Genomic DNA, 23,595 nt, shown 5'->3' with positions numbered 1-23,595 from the left:
AAATTGCTTGAGTGCTACCTTTAAAATTCCATCATTCACCTTTGCAATATATAGCTCATGGGACAAATAGCTTAAAAACTATTGTGGTATTGAATATGTACTTATGCACTTTATCTCTTATTAAGTTGCTTGTTGTGCGATAACCATGTTTTACGGGGACGCCATCAACTATTCCTTGTTGAATATCATGTGAGTTGCTATGCATGTCCGTCTTGTACGAAGTAAGAGAGATCTACCACCTTAATGGTTGGAGCATGCATATTGTTAGAGAAGAACATTGGGCCGCTAACTAAAGCCATGAATCATGGTGGAAGTTTCAGTCTTGGACATATATCCTCAATCTCATATGAGAATAATAATTGTTGTCACATGCTTATGCATTAAAGAGGAGTCTATTATCTGTTTTCCATGTTGTCCCGGTATGGATGTCTAAGTTGAGAATAATCAAAAGCGAGAAATCCAAAATGCGAGCTTTCTCCTTAGACCTTTGTACATGCAGCATGGAGGTACCCCATTGTGACACTTGGTTAAAACATGTGCATTGCAAAGATCCGGTAGTCCAAGCTAATTAGGACAAGGTGCGGGCACTATTAGTATACTATGCATGAGGCTTGCAACTTGTAAGATATAACTTTCATAACTCATATGCTTTATTACTACCGTTGACAAAATTGTTTCATGTTTTCAAAATAAAAGCTCTAGCACAAATATAGCAATCGATGCTTTCCTCTTTGAAGGACCATTCTCTTTACTTTTATGTTGAGTCGGTTCACCTATCTCTCTCCACCTCAAGAAGCAAACACTTGTGTGAACTGTGCATTGATTCCTACATACTTGCATATTGTACTTGTTATATTACTCTATGTTGACAATTATCCATGAGATATACATGTTATAAGTTGAAAGCAACCGCTGAAACTTAATCTTCCTTTGTGTTGCTTCAATACCTTTACTTTGATTTATTGCTTTATGAGTTAACTCTTATGCAAGACTTATTGATACTTGTCTTAAAGTACTATTCATGAAAAGTCTTTGCTTTATGATTCACTTGTTTACTCATGTCATTACCATTGTTTTGATCGCTGCATCCACTACATATGTTTACAAATAGTATTATCAAGGTTATGATGGCATGTCACTTCAGAAATTATCTTTGTTATCGTTTTACACCGCTCGGGACGAGCGTAACTAAGCTTGGGGATGCTTGATACGTCTCCGACGTATCGATAATTTCTTATGTTCTATGCCATATTATTGATGATACCTACATATTTTATGCACACTTTATGTCATATTCGTGCATTTTCTGGAACTAACCTATTAACAAGATGCCGAAGTGCCGATTCTTTGTTCTCGCTCGTTTTTGGTTTCAGAAATCCTAGTAACGAAATATTCTCGGAATTGGACGAAACGAAGACCCAGGGGCCTATTTCGCCACGAACCTTCCGGAAGACCGAAGAGCATACGAAGTGGGGCCACGAGGTGGCCAAACCACAGGCGGCGCGGCCAAGGGGGGCCCGCGCCGCCCCGTGGTGTGGGCCCCTCGTCGCCCCCGACTCGCCCTTCCGCCTACTTAAAGCCTCCGTCGCGAAACCCCCGATGCGAAAAACCACGATACGGAAAACCTTATCGAGACGCCGCCGCCGCCAATCCCATCTCGGGGATTCTGGAGATCTCCTCCGGCACCCCGCCGGAGAGGGGATTCATCTCCCGGAGGACTCTACACCGCCATGGTCGCCTCCGGAGTGATGAGTGAGTAGTTCACCCCCGGACTATGGGTCCATAGCGGTAGCTAGATGGTTGTCTTCTCCTCATTGTGCTTCATTGTTGGATCTTGTGAGCTGCCTAACATGATCAAGATCATCTATCCGTAATACTCTATGTTGTGTTTGTCTGGGATCCGATGGATAGAGAATACCATGTTATGTTAATTATCAAGTTATTACATATGTGTTGTTTATGATCTTGCATGCTCTCCGTTACTAGTAGAGGCTACGGCCAAGTTTTTCTCTTAACTCCAAGAGGGAGTATTTATGCTCGATAGTGGGTTCATGCCCGCATTGACACCGGGACGACGTGACGAAAGTTCTAAGGTTGTGTTGTGCTGTTGCCACTAGGGATAAAACATTGGCGCTATGTCCGAGGATGTAGTTGTTGATTACATTACGCACCATACTTAATGCAATTGTCCGTTGCTTTGCAACTTAATACTCGGAAGGGGTTCGGACGATAACTCCGAAGGTGGACTTTTTAGGCATAGATGCGAGTTGGATGGCGGTCTATGTACTTTGTCGTAATGCCCAATTAAATCTCACTATACTTATCATGACATGTATGTGCATTGTTATGCCCTCTCTATTTGTCAATTGCCCGACCGTAATTTGTTCACCCAACATGCTTTTATCTTATGGGAGAGACACCTCTAGTGAACTGTGGACCCCGGTCCATTCTTTAATACTGAAATACAAATCTCGCTGCAATACTTATTTTACTCGTTTTCTCTGCAAACAATCATCTTCCACACAATACGGTTAATCCTTTGTTACAGCAAGCCGGTGAGATTGACAACCTCACTCGTTTCGTTGGGGCAAAGTACTTTGGTTGTGTTGTGCGAGTTCCACGTTGGCGCCGGAATCCCCGGTGTTGCGCCGCACTACATCCCGCCGCCATCAACCTTCAACGTGCTTCTTGGCTCCTCCTGGTTCGATAAACCTTGGTTTCTTTCTGAGGGAAAACTTGCTGCTGTGCACATCATACCTTCCTCTTGGGGTTGCCCAACGAACGTGTGAAATACACGCCATCACATGTCGAGCGTGGAGCAAATCTCATGAACGCGGTCATGTAAAGTTAGCCCGAGCCGCTTCATCCCACTATGCCACAAAGATGCAAAGTACTCAAACTAAAGACAACAAAGCATCAACGCCCACAAAACAATTGTGTTCTACTCGTGCAACCAATCTATGCATAGACACGGCTCTGATACCATTGATGAGATTCATAGCATAGAAAACAAAAAATTTCCTACCGCGAGAACGCAATCCAAGCCAAGATGCAATCTAGAAGACGGTAGCAACGAGGGGATGAACGAGACTAACCCTTGAAGATTTCCAAAGCCTACGAGATTAGATCTCGTTGTTGCAGAAGATGATCACTTGCCGCTTTCAAAAGCGCGTAGAAGATCTCTATGGTGCCACAATCGGGCAGCACCTCCGTACTCGGTCACACATTCGGTGTTGATGAAGACGACGTCCTTCTCCCCGTTCCAGCGGGCAGCGTAAGTAGTAGATCCTCCTTGGAATCCCGGCAGCACGACGGCGTGGTGGCGGTGTCGATGGAGATCTCCGGCGGAGCTTCGCTAAGCGTATGCGGGAGAGGTAGTGGAGGAGGGGCGGCTAGGGTTTGGGAGAGGGGGGCGCCGGCCAAGGGGGGTGCGGCCAGCTTGTGGTCTTAGGGTGGCCGACCCCCTCTCCTTGTCCCTCTTTTTATAGGTGGAACCCCCAAGAGTTGGTCTACAAGTTTTCGAATAAGACCCCAAACCAAAACCTTCCATATGACATGAAACCTACCCAAGGTGGGATTCCCACCTTTCCATGAGGGGGGGTGGCCGGCCACCTTTGGTGGAGTCGACCTGGGACTCCACCCCCTAGGGTTGGCCGGACATGCTAGGTGGAGTCCCTCCAGGACTCCGCCTTCCATAGTGATTTCTTCCGAACTTTTCTAGAACCTTCTACAACCTTCCATAAATGCACCGGATCATTTCCAAACTTGGAATATGACTTCCTATATATGAATCTTATTCTCCGGACCATTCCGGAACTCCTCGTGATGTCCTGGATCCCATCCGAGACTCCGAACAAAACTTCGAACTCCATTCCATATTCCATATCTACTTAAACGACATCAAACCTTAAGTGTGTCACCCTACGTTTCGCGAACTATGCGGACATGGTTGAGACCTCTCTCCGACCAATAACCAATAGCGGGATCTGAAGATCCATAATGGCTCCCACATATTCAACGATGACTTAGTGATCGAATGAACCATTCACATACGATACCGATTCCCTTTGTCACACGATATTTTACTTGTCCGAGGTTTGATCATCGGTATATCTATACCTTGTTCAACCTCGTCTCCTGACAAGTACTCTTTACTCGTACTGTGGTATGTGGTCTCTTATGAACCATTCATATGCTTGCAAGCTAATCAGACGACATTCCACCGAGAGGGCCCAGAGTATATCTATCCATCATCGGGATGGACAAATCCCACTGTTGATCCATATGCCTCAACTCATACTTTCCGGATACTTAATCCCACCTTTATAACCACCCATTTACGCAGTGGCGTTTGATGTAATCAAAGTACCTTTCCGGTATATGTGATTTACATGATCTCATGGTCGAAAGGACTAGGTAACTATGTATCGAAAGCTTATAGCAAATAACTTAATGACTTTATCTTATGCTACACTTAATTGGGTGTGTCCATTACATCATTCACATAATGATATAACCTTGTTATTAATAACATCCGATGTTCATGATCATGAAACTATGATCATCTATTAATCAACAAGCTAGTTATACAAGAGGCTTACTAGGGACTCCTTGTTGTTTACATAACACACATGTATCAATGTTTCGGTTAATACAATTATAGCATGGTATATAAACATTCATCATAAATATAAAAAATATATAATAACCACTTTATTATTGCCTCTTGGGCATATCTCCAACAATAACCGGAGGGGATGGCTTTGATATGAGGATCACATGTTTTCACCAAGTGTTAATGCTTTGCTCCGGTGCTCTATTAAAAGGAGTACCTTAATTACCAGTAGTTTCCCTTGGGGCTCCGCTGCAAACGGATTGGTAGGACAAAAGATGTTATGCAAGTTTCTCATTGCGAGCACGTATGACTATATGTGGAAAACATGCTTACGATATTAATAGACTGGATATTTTGTCTTAATGCTAAATTCAATTCTGTCAATGGCCAGCTGTAATTTGTTCACCCAACACTTGTTATTTAGAGAGTTACCACTAGTGCAGATAGCCGGAACCCCGGTCCTTTATTTCATCATCATTGATTTTCAATCAACTGCGCGCTGGGATATTTTCCAGTGTCATTGCCTCTGTGTTACTGCTACTGCTGTGTTACTATTGCTCTCATATTACTGTTGCATCACATTTCCCTGTCAACATGACATCAAAGTAGTACCAACTATTTTCTAGCGCCGCATCATATTACCACTGATTTCACATCAGTCTGTTGCTAGTGTTTTTCCAGGTACAACTGAATTGACAACTCTGTTGTCAAGGCTTATAAGTATTTTTTGGCTCCCCTTGTATCGAATCAATAAATTTGGGTTTTACTTCCCTCGAAGACTGTTACGATCCCCTATACTTGTGGGTCATCAGTTGCAGATTTTGTGTTGATTTTAATTTGGTGATTTTTGTCTTGCCGTGGGGAGCAGTGCGCTGTTTACCTTGGAGTGGTGCAGAGAAAAAAGTCATTAAGAGGATTCTGATTTGTTCATGTTCATTTTAGAGCGCCGTGCCTTAGATGACCCCGATGCTTATTTTGGTGGTGTTTTGCAGGTGAATTTTGATGTAAAGGAACACAACTTGATGCTCAACTACAAGGTTCTCCAGGATGTGTAGACCAATTACCAAGCAAGGTACCGGCTCTCGGCCTTGCTATTTTTAATATATGCTTACGATGTTCCTGCGTTTGTAGATGATCTAGAGTCCATCGGAGTATACGAGAAACATGATAAGAAAGGAAAAAAATGCTGAAGATAGACCCATTCACAAATCTATCTGATAGGAGAGAGGCAAGTAAGCTATTTTTCTTCTTCTTAAAATCTACTTCTGAAAAATAGACATCAGACCATGTTATACGACAATTCAACATATTGTAAGTACTATGCTATACGAATTAGCAAAATGAACATCATATCATGTTTCAGGCTAAGTTTACCTACATATATCTTTTATTCCAACCGTTTGGTTCTGGAGGGAGCGGCGTGAAGCTCTTTTTCTATGTTGACATCAAGTGACTATGGATCCATGATAAAAGTCGGAAGAAGAGAATTTCATGAAGGCCAGAGGGGAGGACTAGCTAAGGGAGGTTCAAATCTTCGTGCTGTTGAGAGACTTGCTTGGTGTTCCGGGCTTCACAACAGCGGTATGAAAGTGGGGGCGACAACACAAGTGAAGTGCAAAGTCCTGAAGTGCAGAGGCCTACCTTTCAGGGTGAAAACCCAAGGTCTGGTCTTAACTGGTTGTGCCTGGCAATGGTCTTGGTGGAGGCATTGTTTTGAGAGCGGGGACTATCTTCAGGATGAAAACCTGAGATCTTTGATCGGGCGACGACGGTGTTTGAGCACTGTTCCCTTCTTGGAAGCGTCATTTTTGGAGAGTCTGTAATTCAGGTGTTGTCTTGGTGGTGGATGTATTGTTGTTGTTAGGCCCGAGATACTGTAGCGGGACTTTTATTTCTTAGTTTTCTTTTCTTTTTTTGGCTGTGTGCATCCGTAGTGCCATTGGGGTGGTGCGTTGTTGCAGAGGCTGGGTGTAATTGGTATCTTATTGATATTAATATATTCCCTTTATCGAAAAAAAAAATCTAGCCATATTATTTTTGTTGTCCAAGTTCAGCAGTTCATTACTTGCTGCATTCCAGTCATCAACGCGCAACAGGTCACTCGTTATAATTATTCTTTTCAATCATGTTTTTGGTCGCTTGAAATTGCAATATCCCATGTGGACAACCAATAGTCCATCTTTCAGTGAACTCTTATTCTTTCAATATGTCCTTCTGGGAGACAAAAAAAAAGCATATCATGTTTTAGGTTAAGTTATCCTAATTAGACATATCTTTTTTCCTGTCCAAGTTAGAAAAAATAAACATCACACCATGCTTTATGTTAATTAGACATTTTGTTCTTACTGTCTAGGTTAGGAAAATAAAAATCAGATCATGTTTTAAGCTAAATCATATCTTAGGCTAGGTTATCCTACAATTAGATATTGTTTTACCGTCCGGGTTGAGTCTATGGTGCTTCAGATATTTTGAGATATTTCGTTGTAGGTGCATTTTGCTTTCATAATCTATGGAAGTTCAGAAGTGGCAACCTTAAACATGTTCTTTGGCGTTTCCAAATTTATGGTTTATTCATGCAACATGATTGTTAGCGAGCTAGACTAATACATGCTTTAGTGAGCTGCAGGTGTAAAGACTAAAGAGCGACGAGGAGATAGCGAGTGTGCCTTAGATGGACCTACATGCATGAGTATCGTCCACTTCTAGCAGGGATGGGCCAGAGAGCGTCACCTTGGTACTTCACCGCAGCACCCTGTTGTTCACACTCCTGGCAAGACAAGTAGCGCAAGAATCTCAACAGGTCTGAAATTCAGCGTGTGAAATTCAGTTATGTATATGACTCATATTTGCAAGTGCATTTTGCTCTATTTTGGTATGAATTTTGGAAAGCACAACTCAGACTGCGCACATGATGCCTCTGGGGTCTGGGAAATGGAGGTTGTTGGAGTAAAACAAACTTTCGAACTGAATTAATTATTTGTTTGGCCAGGCGTTAGTTCCAGTTTTCCAACGAAAAATGCTTTTGTGAGACAATCTTCTGACCGCTGGCATATTTACTTAGCTATGCCTAGGGGTTCTCATATATTCTATTCTCTTCCAAATAAAATTGCCTAGGGGCTCTCTTGATTTAAGTACTGCAGTTGAATTACTACATCTTTTATTCTTCATAACGCTTGGTGATGAGGCTGGGTCAGGAACTTTATGTACTAACATTTTTATGGAAATACACTCCAGCGTGAAGAAGAGCCACAAGAGGTGCCTTACATAGCCAATGATGATACTGACGCTGAGGATCCAGAGAAGCGCGGTAACCTGTGTGGAGTGCTGACCAAAAACCAAAGAATAAGAATGAAGAACAATTTCAGACTGTGGTATCGCTCACGGAGCAGCAATAATCTCTTCCAGGCTATGCGTTTCTTCTACACGAATTTTCTGCGTATTATATGTTGGTACGCCTTTAATTAATGCTTTCATCTTTCTCACATGCTGCACATTTCCTGTAGAGAAATTTGACAGGTTTGGACCTGTACCATGAAACTTATCTTTGGAAGTCTTGAGGTATGGATGCGTTGATTTATCTCCGCTTTTTATCTGGATAGTGGTATGTAATTTAGATGATGTAGAAGAAACCGTTCTGACAAATAAGACATGGGAAGAGAGATTTAGAAAATAAGACAAGGGTGATTTTCTGTAATATAAAAATATACCGTATCAGATTTCTACCCAGGTTCGGGAGAATGATGCCGCAGCAAGATGTGCCTGGCCCTAAATATACTGCTTTTTGTGGGGAAAACAGAATATGTCCATGGACTGACAGGTAGATACACATATGAGCATATAACTGTTTGCATGTTACAAGTACAGACTATATATACACTACGTATTTCCGGTAGTTCAATTTACCTAAGTTAATGGCTACAGCAACTATTGACAAGCATTCTTCCGCTGTGGTATTGCATCTTTGGCCATTGCCTATTTTTCATCTCACACCCACCTATCTTTATGTGAGAGCTAAGTTTTTAAAATGATATTGTAATTTTGCCGCACCTTACTAAAGATTATCAATTTACTCATGTCACCAGAAACGTAATGTGTAGTATTAGCTTATCTGAAACCACTAACACTTTCGTCATGCTGTAATATTATCTGCAAGCATTGCTGCTGATTTCTAAGGATATGCCAGTATACAGAACGCTAATCAGCTCACCATTTCAGAAGAAAAAATACAGTGTTCGCAACATACGGCAAAATTTGAGTAATTGACGTCTGCTTGAATATAGTTATTAAAACTATTGGAGCCCAAGGCATGCCATGTCTCATTTCCTATAATAATAGCTATTTCACATAAAACTTTATCATGAGATTTGTGTCATATCAATTCATTGCTTACTTCCAGACCTTTACTTTTGATTGCATTTACTCTATGATCTGCATTCATAGTTAGATCAAAATATATATTATCATCTCTTCTGAGATTTATCTTCCTTCCCCATATATTAATCTCTTCTGCTGATTAGTATGAATTGTCTCTATTATTATTTTATACTATTTGATGAAATTGTCAGAGATGCTAAAATATTTCCCATCCACATAAGGTTTGCACTGTTGGTCATACTTGGAAACAAAGCAGATGGCCCATGTAATGTTATTCGAGGCACCATTGATGTGTTACCACTTTGGCAACACTTAGTGAATATGACGAAAAATGCCATGTTTTGTAGTTTTTTTCGGGGAGTGCTGCTTTTTTACATTCCCCATGGATACATTTGCAGTTTTTAATTCTGTGATACTGAAAATTTGAAACTTCTTGGCTTATTGCCTATTTTTTCTCTTACAGTTGCGAATAACATTACAGGAGAGTTGCTCTCAACCTTCTGCAGGCTGACAAATAAGACAGGTTACATTCCGTTCATGAATGTTTCATGAATGTTCGCGAAATAATTGCTAGGAAATATGCACTAAGAGATATCCTTTTATTGTTGTTATATGACATAGAACTTAACACTGTAGCTCCACTTCTGAACTGTTTTGCACCACTTATAGGTTTGGCCGTTCCTCACACCCAACTTGGTTGTGTAATCTTGGTTAGGGTGATAGAGAGACCAGCCCGAGGTCTTTTTTGGCTTTGTCGCGGAGGCCAAATATGGATTCAAGAAGAATACACTGATTCCCCCTTGGACGATGAAGCACGCTTGGCTCTTTCTTCACCAAAGGACAACAACTCATCATCTTTTCCCGCAACAATGAGGACACCAATGCAAAGCACTAATGGCTGGGATACCATGGAACATCAACACTACCGGTTTTACCATGCTACTTTGCTACTTCCTGCAAGCTTTGATAGCCAAGAATATGTCTACTTCTGTTCAAGTAGAAACTCGTGTCTTTTCCATGTATCCTATATGTAAAATGATCCCATGAACTATGTTGTCAGATCTAATCCCTTCAAAGTGTTGTCAGATCTAATTGTATCTACTACTACTATCTTAAGGATTAAATTTCCATGCACCTAAATATCAGTATATGATGTATCCAACTTCATTGCCAACCATCTTAAAACCTATTGTTTAAACAAGAAAATATTAATTACTTCCTTCAATTCTAGCATGGTCTTAAAATTATTACAACCAGTTACATTACACAATTGGCGCGGCGTGCCACCGCGCCCATCCATTGCTAGTATATATAAGAGGCATCTGGATTTTCAGTACAAGCCTCTAGGCAGCTCGGAAGGTCTGGACATCAGGAATATCTCACGGCTTTGGGCTCTCATTCATGCGTAAACAGAGAAATTCCAGAGTAAGATGGTAGCAGTGGCAGCCTACCAAGTGTGACCTTCCGTTACAATGAACAAGGTCAACTGATGTTCAGAGGGTATCCTAACAGTACATAATCTATACCACTTTTAGTAGTATTCTATTCATATCAACGCACACCTAGGCAGCTAGCGCCCGTTCTTGCATGCATATGGGGCTCGCGTCCTTCTTCCGCAGTTTTTCATGGTCTTCATGAGGACAAATGGTGCTATAGTCTATAATTGCATTTCACCACTTCCCTTCATTTTTTGGCAATTTTTGTTTGTACAAGACTGGTCTTGTTTGATTGGCCTTCCTCACAAAAATTTCCTGGCTCCGCCGATAATAGTTGGGTTGGTAATGTTCCGGATGATTGAGAAGATCCGGAAAAAAACAATGCAAAGTTATTTCTTTAGATAGAACACGGCGAAAAAAATCCTATACGACCCGACCTTGAACGACCCAGCGGTGGACCACCTCCTGCATCATACACGTTAGCAAACCATGTTGCGATTTGGTACCGGGCCGCTGGCTATTTTCAGATGAGCGGCAGCAGATGTGGTCTACCCATCGGGTCGCATGATTGTGGGTCGTATAAGATTTATTTCCCGTAACTTTCATGTTAACCATTTTTCTGCTGGAGGCCATCATGAGAAAGTGTTAGTGCAAGTCAACATTGGTTGTCAATGCAACATTCTTCGTAACCCCCAGCGTCTGCATCGATGTTCGAAGATGACTATCCAATAATGGGTCATAATCTTAATTAATGCCGTCTTAATTTTGATTTCGTTAAGCTCAATTCATCGTTTGTGCTTGCTCCTAGCTCGTTATCGTGCCACTTTTGAGGGGCAACGCCAGCAAACTAGATACAATGTCTATAGCTTAATTAGCCCTAACGAAAGCATGGTCTGACATGCGCACTTGGAAACCAAACTAAGCCAACACACTCATCCGTTCACAATTACTCCCTCCGTTCGGATTAACTCGACGCGGAGGGGTGCCAATCCTAGCATGCAGGTAGTGTTGTCCCGCGTCGATTAAATGTGAACCGAGGTAGTACTTTACATCTAGGATTTTTCAAAGCTAAAGTTTGTTCAAATTTTTAGAGAAAAATATTAACATCTCTGCAATTTAATATATACCCTGAGAATCTTCATAAAACATATTTCCATATTGTATATATTTGATATTATCAATGTTAATATTTTTTCTATATTATTGGTTGAACTTGATAAAATTTGACTTCAACTTAAGCTAGAATGCGAACTAAATAAAAACGAAGGGAGTATATGCCACCTTACTAAACTTAGGAGGCGCAAAAAGGTACACGTGCTGATCATGCACTCTTGAATCGACGATGCTTACAGGAGATTGACAATCTGGTTACATATGTTCCTGACGGACAAGTCAAGTTCTGGTATAATAGATAGACTATACAAACTCTCAACAAGATCTCCATCAAATACATCATAGGATTGGTGGACGGACGATGCCATTACCTCCCTTCTACATCCAGCTATTAGATTTGAACAGTCTCTTCAGAAATCAGTGCCCGCGATGGATTCAAACTTCGAGCTTACCTTCCGATCGACGCAACCTCGAGCAATTTACGGCAGGATGGATCGACGATAGGCAATTCTACCAGCCGGGTGACATGGGGGAGGAATTCGTAGAGACGAACTATGCAAGGCGTGAAGTGCAGCGTACGTGAGGATACATAGATATCGGAGGGTGAAAGTATCACGCATGCAAGTAGCAGCAAATATAGCTAGAACTGGCCCGGCCAGAGGAAGGCTCCCATGGCGAACCTCCTCTTGCTGTCGATGTCGTCGCCGGGGGCGGCTGCCAGCAGTCCGTACTCCCGGAGAAGGCAGTCGAGGCGCCACTCCGGCATGGCCTCGTAGTCCGCCTTCTTGTACCGCGGGTAGTGCACCGGCATCTGGAAACCTCCATCGCCGCCGCCGCTGCACCGCTCTTGCTGCTGCTGCTCATGGCAAACTGCAGCAACAGGCTTGGTAGCAGCTGCCTTGCTCTGCAGCCTCGCCACGATAGTCCCCACAGAGCCCATGCTACTATGTTATGCTAGGTTGCGATGCACAATTCCTGGTGTTCCTCGTCGATGGTTGCAAAGAGGTTGCTCACGATGGTCTGGGTATTTATAGGGGCGGCCGGGCGGGTTAGCTATTCGGAAAGCTATTTAGGTTTAGCAGAATTTGACCGAATGCCGATATATACGGGGCTACACGGTTGTGGATTAATGCGTGATGGTATAGTTAAGGACACGGGCATACTTGGTGTGCATGATTGGCCGGAGTATTGATTGTTGAAAGAGTTGGAATTACTTGCGGGAGACGTGAGAGGGAATTAATCAGGGCTGGTGTCTGTTGTGATTGCAAGACGACAGCAACACCTCCTCCTTCTCCTGCCGACATCCAGACTGGCCAAGGGAAATCAAACGGACTCTCTGATTCTTTGTTTGAACGTAATAAGGGCATGTACAATGGTAGAGAAGACACGTCTTCTCTTAGCTATCCACATCATCTAGAGAGGACATTAACCATAACGTGTACAATGCATCGTCTCTTTGTGTTATCTCTTGCAATTAATGGGAATCAATTAATTTTCGTAAGAAAATAGGCTGCTAAGGGAAGACATGTGGTACAATGGAGCAAATTGTCTTCTCTTATTTTATAAGGGATCATCCCTTAGCTAAGGGAAGGCAACCTTCTCTTTCTCTATTTTCTCTCCTCCAACTCAGCAAATATCCTACGTGGCGGCTCTAAGGGAAGGTTGACGTCATCCCATTGTACATGCCCTAACAGACTATTCGGGACGACACTTAGCTCTAGGAAATGCTAGATGTGTAGCCAGGAAATAAGGAATATGTTTGTGCGAACAGGTTGCTTGTTAAGCTACTCTGTTTGGCCGGAAAACAGTACCTGCCATTCACATCCAACTAGGTCAGATCGTTGAAACAAAAATACAAAGAGGAAGAAAAGTGCATCAACATTCAATGGCAGGGTCGCAGGGAACAGATCATACTATACATTGGACAATTTGTTCTTGGCCTCAGTAATTACGATTGCTGGCCGTAGACTCAGTAGGTTCTCGGCTTCTCGCCAGTAGGTTCTCGGCTTCTCGCCCGCTGGAGACTCTCCGGGTTGCATCTCAAACTAAGGGTGGTCCAAAGACCAGTTTGTAATTTTTATTACTTTTGGGTCTATTTGTACTGCTATTGATGATTATTAATAGATTGGCGGAATTTTTGTAAAAAAAAACTAAGCCATATAAGCTGCCATATATGATTATGGTAATATTGTTGTGCATTTATGGGGATATATGGTGGAGAACTTGGGTACAAGTCGCGCACCCGCTTTTTATTTAAATAAAATTATGTGTAAATGTTTCCAATTTTTTTGAAATAATTTACGCACTTACATGTTACCTTGATCTTTACATGTGCAATTTTCAAGAAAAAATGCGACCATATGTGATCTACATAAAAAGGAGAAATGAAACTTTGTTTTGCTGTGAATAGTATACGTCAAATCTTTATATTATGAACTGTACAATTTGGTTTTTATGTAGGTTATGTTTTTTTATATTTTAGGTTTAAACTTCACATGCACATAACCGCATATATTTTCTACATGCATGATTTATGATATTTTTAAAATTAATTTAAATATTCGTTTGAATTGTATTGTTCAAAACAGCTAGCTTCCGGTGCACTGAGAGCCAAAAAAATCGCATCCTTTATGGTGGGTCTTAGCAGATTCATGCTACTACCAACTAGTTCTTTTGTACATGTTCAGATTAAACTATTACTACATCTGTTTAAACGAATAATGCGCACACGTATTTCAAGACGAATTTTGACCATAAAAATTGAGCAACAAAATTTGAATTATATTATATGTAATTAGTATCGTTGGATTTATAATGAAAAGAACTTTTCAATGATATTAAATTCATACAAATAATGTTTATCTATTTGAAGCAATTCTTGGTCAAACAAAAAACATGTAAAACAAGGGCGCCTTATTCCTTGAAACGGGGGTAGTATGATAGAGTGTGTAAAGGAACGAGTGTATTAAATGGTGCACGTGTAGCTTAGTTATGGATTGCGAGAGAAAGTTTGGGAAGGCTATAGTATTTCAAAACGTCCTTTTGGATCATGGGTAGGGCTACACAAAAAGCTCGAAGCTCGACAACAGAAAAAGTGGTGATGAAACACAATCGCGTGCATTGATTATTTTCAGCATCATGTCACCACTTGAGGCAGTACTCTGTTTCACCGCTTAGCTCTAGGTGTGTATGGTGGTACCCATATTTAGGGAGTATTGGCAAAATGTGTTGCATCATCTTAATATTAGGACACGATGCCTATATTAAATCTACCAAAGACTGCACAGAAGTTGCTTGCATATAACTTGCTAGAAGAACTACTCCCATGAACCTCAGTCTACCTTTTACAATAACTAGTAAATATGCACGCACAATGTGCGTGTCAACTAATAAATTATGTAGAAGTGATGTACAATACAACTATACAAGTATCCATATCTTTAGGGTCACGCCCTTAGATGTTGAATAACTGATTTGTAAGCTACATGTGGCAGCCTTTAGCTTCAGGTAGCAGCTTCAGGGAGCCGGTGTTCATATTTGCAGCGTTGGCGGCGTACGCATGGGCGTTGGAAGGCGGAGACGGCGTGTTGAGCGCGTGTATGTGTGGGATGAGTATGCAGGACAGCGGCGGACGACTCCGTCGAGGGCATGACCATGCCAAAACCAAAATAATCTTCTACATGTTTCATCTGGAACGGAGGAAGTATAATATTAGGAAATTGGAATATACACAAAGAAGCACACAAGAAAAACCTCTGTAAATTGGAATTTAGATGTGAATGTACGTGTACACAGTAACAATACTCATACTCACATATACCTGTCATAAGGAGTGCCGTGCTTGAGAATATCGGTGTAGTTGTTGGTCCCTGGAAAGCCAAATCCTTCGGTCTATCTCTCCTACATCAGATTTAAGAAATAGAAGAGAAAAGATTTGAAGTCCCTTTAGTGAACTCTTAAGGAAAACAAAGATTCAAAAATACGAAGTAACTCTTGCTTGACACTCCCATGACACAGGCTGTACATTTTCTTGTGTGGTAAATTCCCATTTTTCAAATAGTTGCGAATACTCGTGCATCAATAGGAGTGTCTATAAAATACCTATTTGTCAGGTATAACTCGATGGAGATATGAGATAAAAGATTATTCTATTTTGAAAACTCCTAGCATCAATGAAAAAATAAGCTAAATCTCTATTTGAAAAAGGAAAAATAGGCTAAATCTCTAGCGTTCAAATACTTTTGATTTTAAAACTCTGTTGTGTTTGAAAGCCACGATTTTTGGTTAGATCTGTACCCAGGCCACACTCATCAGACCACGAAGAAGACACACCCAGTTGATCGAGATAAATCGGGCCGCACAATAGAGACAACGACACAACAGATGATATGAAATGAAGGTGTTGTACTGAACAACTGAGACAACGGCACAGCATCAAAAGTTCAAAACAGATATCAATGTTAATCTAGAAACACAGGTTGATTCTTAGACTTACAAGTTTATCCATTAAGCAATGCATGTGTGAATCTGGTCTCCTCCATCAGAAATTCAAGAGCAGCCACTTAGCTGTAGCCACAAAGACACCATGTCTAAACAGGTATCAACTCAAAACATGGTTGACCATGAATCCATGAAAATGATCACATCTATACAATCTAGGAATAGGCACTTGAGCAGACTAATCAAGTAGATAAACCCATTAATTTAGCTAGCCTTGTTTTGTCCATACGATTCAGATCGGGAAAAAAAGAGGACCGGAATGTCACCGCGCAAGGATCACAAATGAGATTGAAGAGTGAGGAGCGGTGTTTATAATCAGTGGATGTATACTTATAACCTCACTGGTTACAAGAAGAAAACCGATGCGTAGTAGTATCAAAGACTACAACGCTGTAAACCTAATAAATCATCGATATAGGTGCACACATCATATCCGTAGAAAACAAGAATCAAACTCCTCAGCATGTATGGAAGGATAAGTTACAGGGTAACCGGCTCACCTGTGGGTTCCGATCGATCGACGAATCTCTGTTGTGGTCTGGCCGCTGTCGTAGTCGACGATCTCATCGTCAATGTCTTGGTGATGCATCGGGAGTGCTGGACGATGGAGCATCCGATCGGGTTGGTCCACTCTTCCTTCTCCTTCTCGGAGTCGGCGACGAAGTACATGGTCTCCTGCGGGGTAGAGAACTCGAAGACAAACTTGCGGTTGAGCACGTCCTCGGCGCCCTTGACGATGAGGCAGGTGGCGACGGGGATAACGCCACGGGGCACCAACACACATGTGACGGCCGAGTTCTTGAACAAGAAGAGCCCGCTTGAGAATGAACCACCGCCGCCGCCCATTCAGATTAGGATAATGAAGATGGCGGGAACATCACCGCGGAAGGGTCGCAAAGGAGTTGCGGTGGCGGCGCTCGGAGGATCTGCACAACGGTTACCGAACGGAGGATCATGAACGTCCCGTGTAGTCCTGGGAAAGCCGCGAGTCAGCGCCCACGCGAAGAGCCATGCGTGGTTGGAAGGATTTTGATGAGGTGGGTCGTGGGAAGTGGGAACCGTCTGCGGGGTGGGTGCCTGATTAGCGGGAGGGCTGGATTAGCGAAGACGTTGAGGTCGAGCGCTCAATGCGTTTAGTGTTCAACATTGAAGCAATCTAAACCATTAGTTTGATCTGGTTAGACGGCTGAGATCCATTGGATCTCCGGCTCTGGCTCTTTTTATATTAGTGGAGATAAACAACATTTACTCTACTCTACATGCCATTATAATTTGACTTTAAAATGTTCCAAGAATACAAAATATATTTAATGCAATTAATTTTACTGTATTAACTTTATTTTCCACATCACATCTCTTTCTCACACTGAAGTACAAACTCCATGTACCCACAAAAAACACGAGTAGATACACGGTTGGGGGAGTACACACATAAATATGAAAATTATATAAACACACAAAATAAAATGAAAAATGTAAAAATAACCAAACCCGTGAAGTATACACAACACGGAAAGTAAACACAGCAAAAAAAGGAAATGCACGCCAAAAACATGAGAAGTACACATTGAACACTAGAAGAGCGTACACATAAAGCACGTAGTTCACGTACAGAAAAACGGAAGTATGCACATACTACCTTGGGAAGTACACATGACATTACAATAGTATGGGAACACTCATCAAATAAGCCACATGGGTTAGGGGAGGGCGCCCTCTAGAGGACACGCCGGGTGCGAGTAGGAGCAGGCCTGGAACTAAAATTCAAAAGTCGCAAGCTAAACATGTAACTTGCAACTTGATTTGACTCGACTCAACCTCGGCGTAAAATTATTCATGCTAAGTTTTAGTTTTATTTGCTAAACAAAATCGAGCTAAATAAGAAGAGTCTACCGAGTACTCGTTTGACTCTTGGTAAATGAAGAGGTAGAATTGAATCTTTCGTTTATGTGAACAATTGTTCCTGATTACGGTGTTATAGGGCATTTATTATGGTGATTATTGCATCACACATGTCCAAACAAGCACAAAAAAAATTACTGACAAGCTATGATTTTGCATGCGAGATGAGCTAGTTGAATGAGCTTAAACGAGATGAGCTGGCTCGGCTCGCCTAACGCCTGCCCAGAGACCGCCAGTGAACAAAACATACACTCAAGACAGGATAAAAGAAAGGATATTTAGACACGGTGCAGCCTTGCATAGTATCATATAGAAATATCATGTGTATGATACTACTATATGTTATTATGTTCACAATGCATAGTATCATATGCTAGTATCATAATCTTTCTATATTAATTGATTTGTAGAATCTCAATGCAAATATATGTACAAGATTTGTTTGGCATTAAATTTTCTAGTACTACGTGCTATGATACGGTATCTACCTATGATACTACTATCATCTCTTTCATTTTTAATCACACTGCAACATCAGCTTTTTGCATGCATGTGATGCATGATACTGCCTATGATACTTCCATTGTGGGTAGTCTAAGAAAGTGCAAGGCATGCACTCACGACTCATGGCAGGACGAAAGTCAACACATCCAAACATAGTGCAACCGACAGCGATGCAAAACATGCGCTCAAGGCAGAACATCCAATTGCAGTGCAACAAATGTGAGGATACCCAAACGTAGAGCACCGAAGGTCATCCAAGCGCGCTTGATACATGACTTCCAAGTGCAGTGCAACCACATGATGGGCATTCGAAGGCACTGTAATCCTAGAGCAGTGCAAACCTAATTTACTCTAGTATGTGCACACAATAAAATTCATCAAAACCGTACCAACATGGGATGTGAATTCAAAGATCTGGATATGTTTGCAAACAACAAAGTGTCTCTAATGTTTACATGCACAATTTATGTTCTTTTTCGGGATTTAAAAACATTTATTAAGGGAATATGTCTAGTGCAGATAGGCCGTTGCAGAGAATCGACCGCAGGTCCATAGTTTTTTTTTTTCAGAGAGCCCATTGTCCTGTTTATGTTTAACCAATGATCAGGACTTTGTGCTTCTTCCTATTGGAGGCCCAAAGACAATAAGATCTGGCCTAGAATTTCTGAGGTAAGGCCTTGGGAGTACGAAGTATAGGAATAGGGCCCAGGTTCTGTACCTCTGAAGGCCTTGGCAGTGTTGGGCAGTAGAAAATTGAAATGGAATCCTACTTCGTTACAGTATCAATAATGCTTTCTTGTTTCAAAAAAAAAAAATCAATCATGCTTCCTATGTTGTGAGTCGTATCTCCATGGTTTCGGACCTCTGGATTTTAGTTTGTGCTCTCTGCTTGATTTGACGCATGCCATTATTATTTTCTTTCCACTCCCAAGTTATTGCGACGACGATTCGACTGAATCTGGACTGCTCAGAGACCTGTACGCTTTCATTTCATACTTACTATTATAAAGGTTGATAGATCCCTGGATCCACAGCGATTTGGAAATTTCTGTGCAATGGGTAGTTGCCACGTGTGTAGTTCGGATTCATTGTACAAGCGTTTGGTTTTGTTGTAACCAATGGCTGGTTGACAACGGGACTTCTTTTCTGGTAGTTTAGCTACGTTTTGCTGCTTCCTTATCAAGGTCTGTGCCATATCTTGTTCTGCCTATACAGGCTGCCGTGTGGGCCTTATTTTGCTCTACCGGCTGGTCGTTGTTTTTTTCCTCCTATGCTTTTTCTTTGCTTCAAGTTCTTCTTACGATGCTAGCCGGTAGCGTTGTTGCTAGCCGGTTGTTTTCCTGCTAGCCGGTTGCCCCTTTCTTCTCTTTTCCTCTGTCTCCTTTGAGATCAGTGCTACACTCTTCATTAGTTTATTTTTTCTCTTTGTTTTCTTGGCAAGTTGATAAGATTTTCTGTGCGTTCATTTTTCCTGGTTCGGCCAGCTAGCTTTTCCTTTGTGGTAACATGTGTGTACTCTCCGTCTCTATCTCTACACATATGCCTTGCTTGTTCTCCACTTTTTTGTTTCTCCTAATACCTATGTTCTTCCTTTTGGTCTTCTTCTTCTTCTCTTCATTTGTTTGGTTTTGCCATGGATCATTTAGCGTACGATTTGTTGGGTAGCTCCGAGCCGATCCCCGCATGCGTGGGTTCTTTGTCGTGTTAGGGTCCATACGTTCCTGCTCCTCTTTCGTTTGGTTCTCTTCCAGATTCTGCAGCCATGCTTCACCAGCTTATTCTTCTGTGCCGTTGGTTCGGTCTGCTTCTGCTTCAGAAAGTTCTGATGTCAAGCGTCAGTGGTTGGAGTCTTGGAGATACGGCTTCGAAAACGGCATTTCGTTTCTGATCCAGGTATATTCATGTGTTTTGTTTCCCTTTTGGCTATGTTCTTCTGTCCTATTTTATTTAAATTGTGGCTGATTATATTTTATCCTCGTGATTTGCCTGTATGTCCTCGCCCTCTGCTTCTGCGGCTGCAGCCTTCTGTTTTTTGAAACAACCACGCAGGGTTGTGAGAATCCTTTGATCCATAGCGATAGGGGACTTTGTTGGCAACTGCCTTGTTGATGTATGGTCGAGCATCGGGGATTTCTTCTCCATCGGTTTGGGGCTTTTGTGCCACTACCTGGTTAACGCTGCGTGCTCCGGAAGTTTGTTCGCAATTTGCCTGTTCTTGCCGACGTGTGTTCCTCCTCCACCCTGTCGTTTTCGTGCATCTATTTTTCTCCGGTCGAGTTGTTTCTTCTTTCTTGTATGACGTGTGTCGTCTGTTTGCTTTTTCTTTCCTTTTTTCATAGCCCAATCAGTTCGGCCTACCTTATCTGGAGGCTGGGTGATGTCTATCCTTTTACCTGATGCGTGTCTTTTTAGGATTCTCTTCCTTCCTTCCTTATCTTGTCTTTATTTTTCCTGCCATCTTCGTTTTACTTGCCTCCGATTGTTTCGAGTTGCAATGGCTGACCATTCATCTGCTCGACGTGGACGTCCCGTGGAGTCTACGTCATTTCCTCGTCGATCCTTTCGGCTTCAGCGTTCCTCATTGTCTTGCAAATTGCAGTCGATTTGTACCTGATTCTCCTTATGTTTGTCACCCTGCTCGTGTTCTTCGCTATGCTGTTGCTCTGCCCTCTCCTTTGTCCTGGAGTTTCGCCTCTGGGAGTCTCTGGATGTTGATCTTGAGCTGGAACGTCATTCGCTCGAGATATGGCTTGCTAATCGTCATGTTTATCCCAACTAAGGTACGTGTTTTTTTTTTGAACTATTTCTTCCCTTTGTGCTTCACATCTACTTTTTAAGTCCCACTTCTTATTTCCCGTTCATTAGATTTTGCTGCTTCACCTGGTCGTCCGTGTTGGCGCCCGCGCCTGTGCATTGCCTCTGGTCCTTTTGCACATGGTCAAGTTTCACCTGGTTCATGTTCATGTATGTTGTTCTTCTCTGTAAGTGTGACTTCCTAGATTTTGTTTTTGTTTTTCTTTGCTCTTTTTCTAATAGTACCTCGGTTGTTACTTTTAATCAGATGTTGTTCATTCTGCACTGGCTATGTCTTCGGCAGCCTTCCTGTCTCTGATGCCTTGTTGTTCGCCTGTTTGTCATTGTTATCACTCACGCCCTCAGGGTTTTTTTTTTCTTCTGATGAGCTTGCCGTACCTAAATATTTTCTGGTAGCATGCGAGTACCTTGTTTGATTATTTTATTGTTTAGCATAACGTTATTGTGTAATTCTTTTTTCCAGTTGTTTACTGTGCCTGTAGTCTCTGCTGGACGTGCAGCTAAGAACCACTATATTTGTTGTTTAATACAGGTGCAGCGTGGGCATAGAGGGATTTCTCAGCATATTATGGTGGATTCCTATTCCTGTGTGGAACTGAATCTACTTACTTACAACCTGTTAAATCAAGATACTTTGCGAACAGAGACGTACTAAGGGTCTTTCTGATGCATTATGAGAGGGTACTTCTACCTGGAAAAATGTAGGTGTTCAGTATTTGCTCCATTCAAGTTTCAGTGGTGGACGTCATTTTATGGTTCTTAGTTACCAGGATGGCATTGCTACATGTTAACAATTTGGTGCACCTGACACTTTGTACGCCTTCACGTGTAATCCAAAGTGGCATGAGACCGTGGACGCTAATTATGGAGCTTGATCAAATTCCTTCTGGCCGCCCTGATATTATTACCTGTGTATTTGGAATGAAGTTCGATGAGTTTGTCAGTAATACTAAGAATGTGCTGCCTCAGGACCCATTAATACATGTAAGGCCTTCTTCAGGTATATAATTTAAACTTGTTCAAACTGATCAAATTGTAATTTACATACACTTACGCCTACTGACTGCACCTTTATGTTGTTGTTTTTTCTCCAGATTTGCATGTGGAGTTTCAGAAAAGAGGCCTACCTCATACACACGTTCTTGTGTGTTTAAAGGAAGAAACAAGAGATGGTACATTTTTTGGATTGAATATTTTGTTATGGCAGACATTATAGATCCCTCATACGGATCCTCTTGGGTATGCTCTTGTTGGGGAGTTCATGAACCATTGCCCATGAGCTTTGTTGTGGATCTAAATCCTACATACCCATGCATGAAAGATGGTGCATGTTCTAAACGTTTTCTGAGGACTCTTAAGGATAACACATTTGTTGACGGCCTTGGATTTCCGGTATATTTTCGTCGGGATAATAAGTGTCATATAAGAAATGGAGTATCTTTTGATAACAGATCAGGTTGTACCATATAACATGCCTTTATTGAAGAAATTCCAAGGTCACATGAATGTTGAATGGTGTAACAAGATGAATCTCCCGATGTATCTTTTCAAGTACCTAGCTAAAGGGCATGATATCTTTTATGACTATATTCTTGTTTTGCAGTGTTACAGGAAACTTTTTTATAAGTATTGGTGCTACATGGCTGATGGTATTTTAGTACAAATTGGTATTTCTCTCGGTCATCCATCGTCCAGATCCTCCTGATTATCTCCACATTCAGTTGATTGAAGAACTTAATCTTATCTTTTCAAAGAATGGGTCTAAACTACCATCATTTCATCTATATGTGGGTTCTATACCAACAAGTCGGTTATTGGGCAATAGGCTTAGCAAGGGTTACAGTACGATGAAAATCTTTACGCGAGGCAGTCTGTTTCTCTTTACAGTAAGTTGAATACTGACCAGCTACTAATTTACCATAAAATTATAGATGTTTTTTAAATATCCCGGTTGGCAGTGCTTGCTTTGTATCTGGTCATGGTCGGGCTGGTAAAACGTTCCCTTCGAACGGTATGTCACAGCCTGAAGAGTTGAGGCTGATGGTCGAGTTGTGCTTGCTATTGCTTCTTCTGGGGTTAGGGCATTACTGCCAGGTGGCCATACTGGGCACTCGCGTTTTTTATTTTTAAATTTCAACTGATATTGATGAGCATAGTCTATGTAAATATTTCAAGGGGTACTAATCTTGCTGATCTTGTGCAGCAGGCATCTTTAGTTCTACGGGATGAAGCCAGTTTTATTTCCTATGTAAATATTTCAAGGGGTACTAATCTTGCTGATCTTGTGCAGCAGGCATCTTTAGTTGTACTGCAGAACTGGTGTGTACTCCGCAAATT

The 23,595-nt window shown here is 41.7% G+C and overlaps 2 long non-coding RNA genes and 1 pseudogene across 2 annotated transcripts; 2 read left to right on the top strand and 1 right to left on the bottom strand.

The window, feature by feature from the left end:
- Positions 1 to 9,148: 9,148 nt before the first annotated feature.
- Positions 9,149 to 10,113, top strand: LOC124687043. Its single transcript, XR_006998058.1, has 2 exons — positions 9,149 to 9,512; positions 9,705 to 10,113. It is a non-coding gene; the product is annotated as an uncharacterized LOC124687043 (long non-coding RNA).
- A 6,421-nt stretch (positions 10,114 to 16,534) lies between these two features.
- LOC124690003 lies at positions 16,535 to 16,897 on the bottom strand (annotated as a pseudogene).
- A 4,714-nt stretch (positions 16,898 to 21,611) lies between these two features.
- LOC124687042 lies at positions 21,612 to 22,863 on the top strand. Its single transcript, XR_006998057.1, has 3 exons — positions 21,612 to 22,242; positions 22,353 to 22,430; positions 22,618 to 22,863. It is a non-coding gene; the product is annotated as an uncharacterized LOC124687042 (long non-coding RNA).
- Positions 22,864 to 23,595: the final 732 nt, after the last annotated feature.

Source organism: Lolium rigidum, chromosome 2 (assembly GCF_022539505.1).
Source record: "Lolium rigidum isolate FL_2022 chromosome 2, APGP_CSIRO_Lrig_0.1, whole genome shotgun sequence".
Classification (NCBI taxonomy): Eukaryota; Viridiplantae; Streptophyta; class Magnoliopsida; order Poales; family Poaceae; genus Lolium; species Lolium rigidum.
This window is presented reverse-complemented; position numbering and strand designations above follow the sequence as displayed.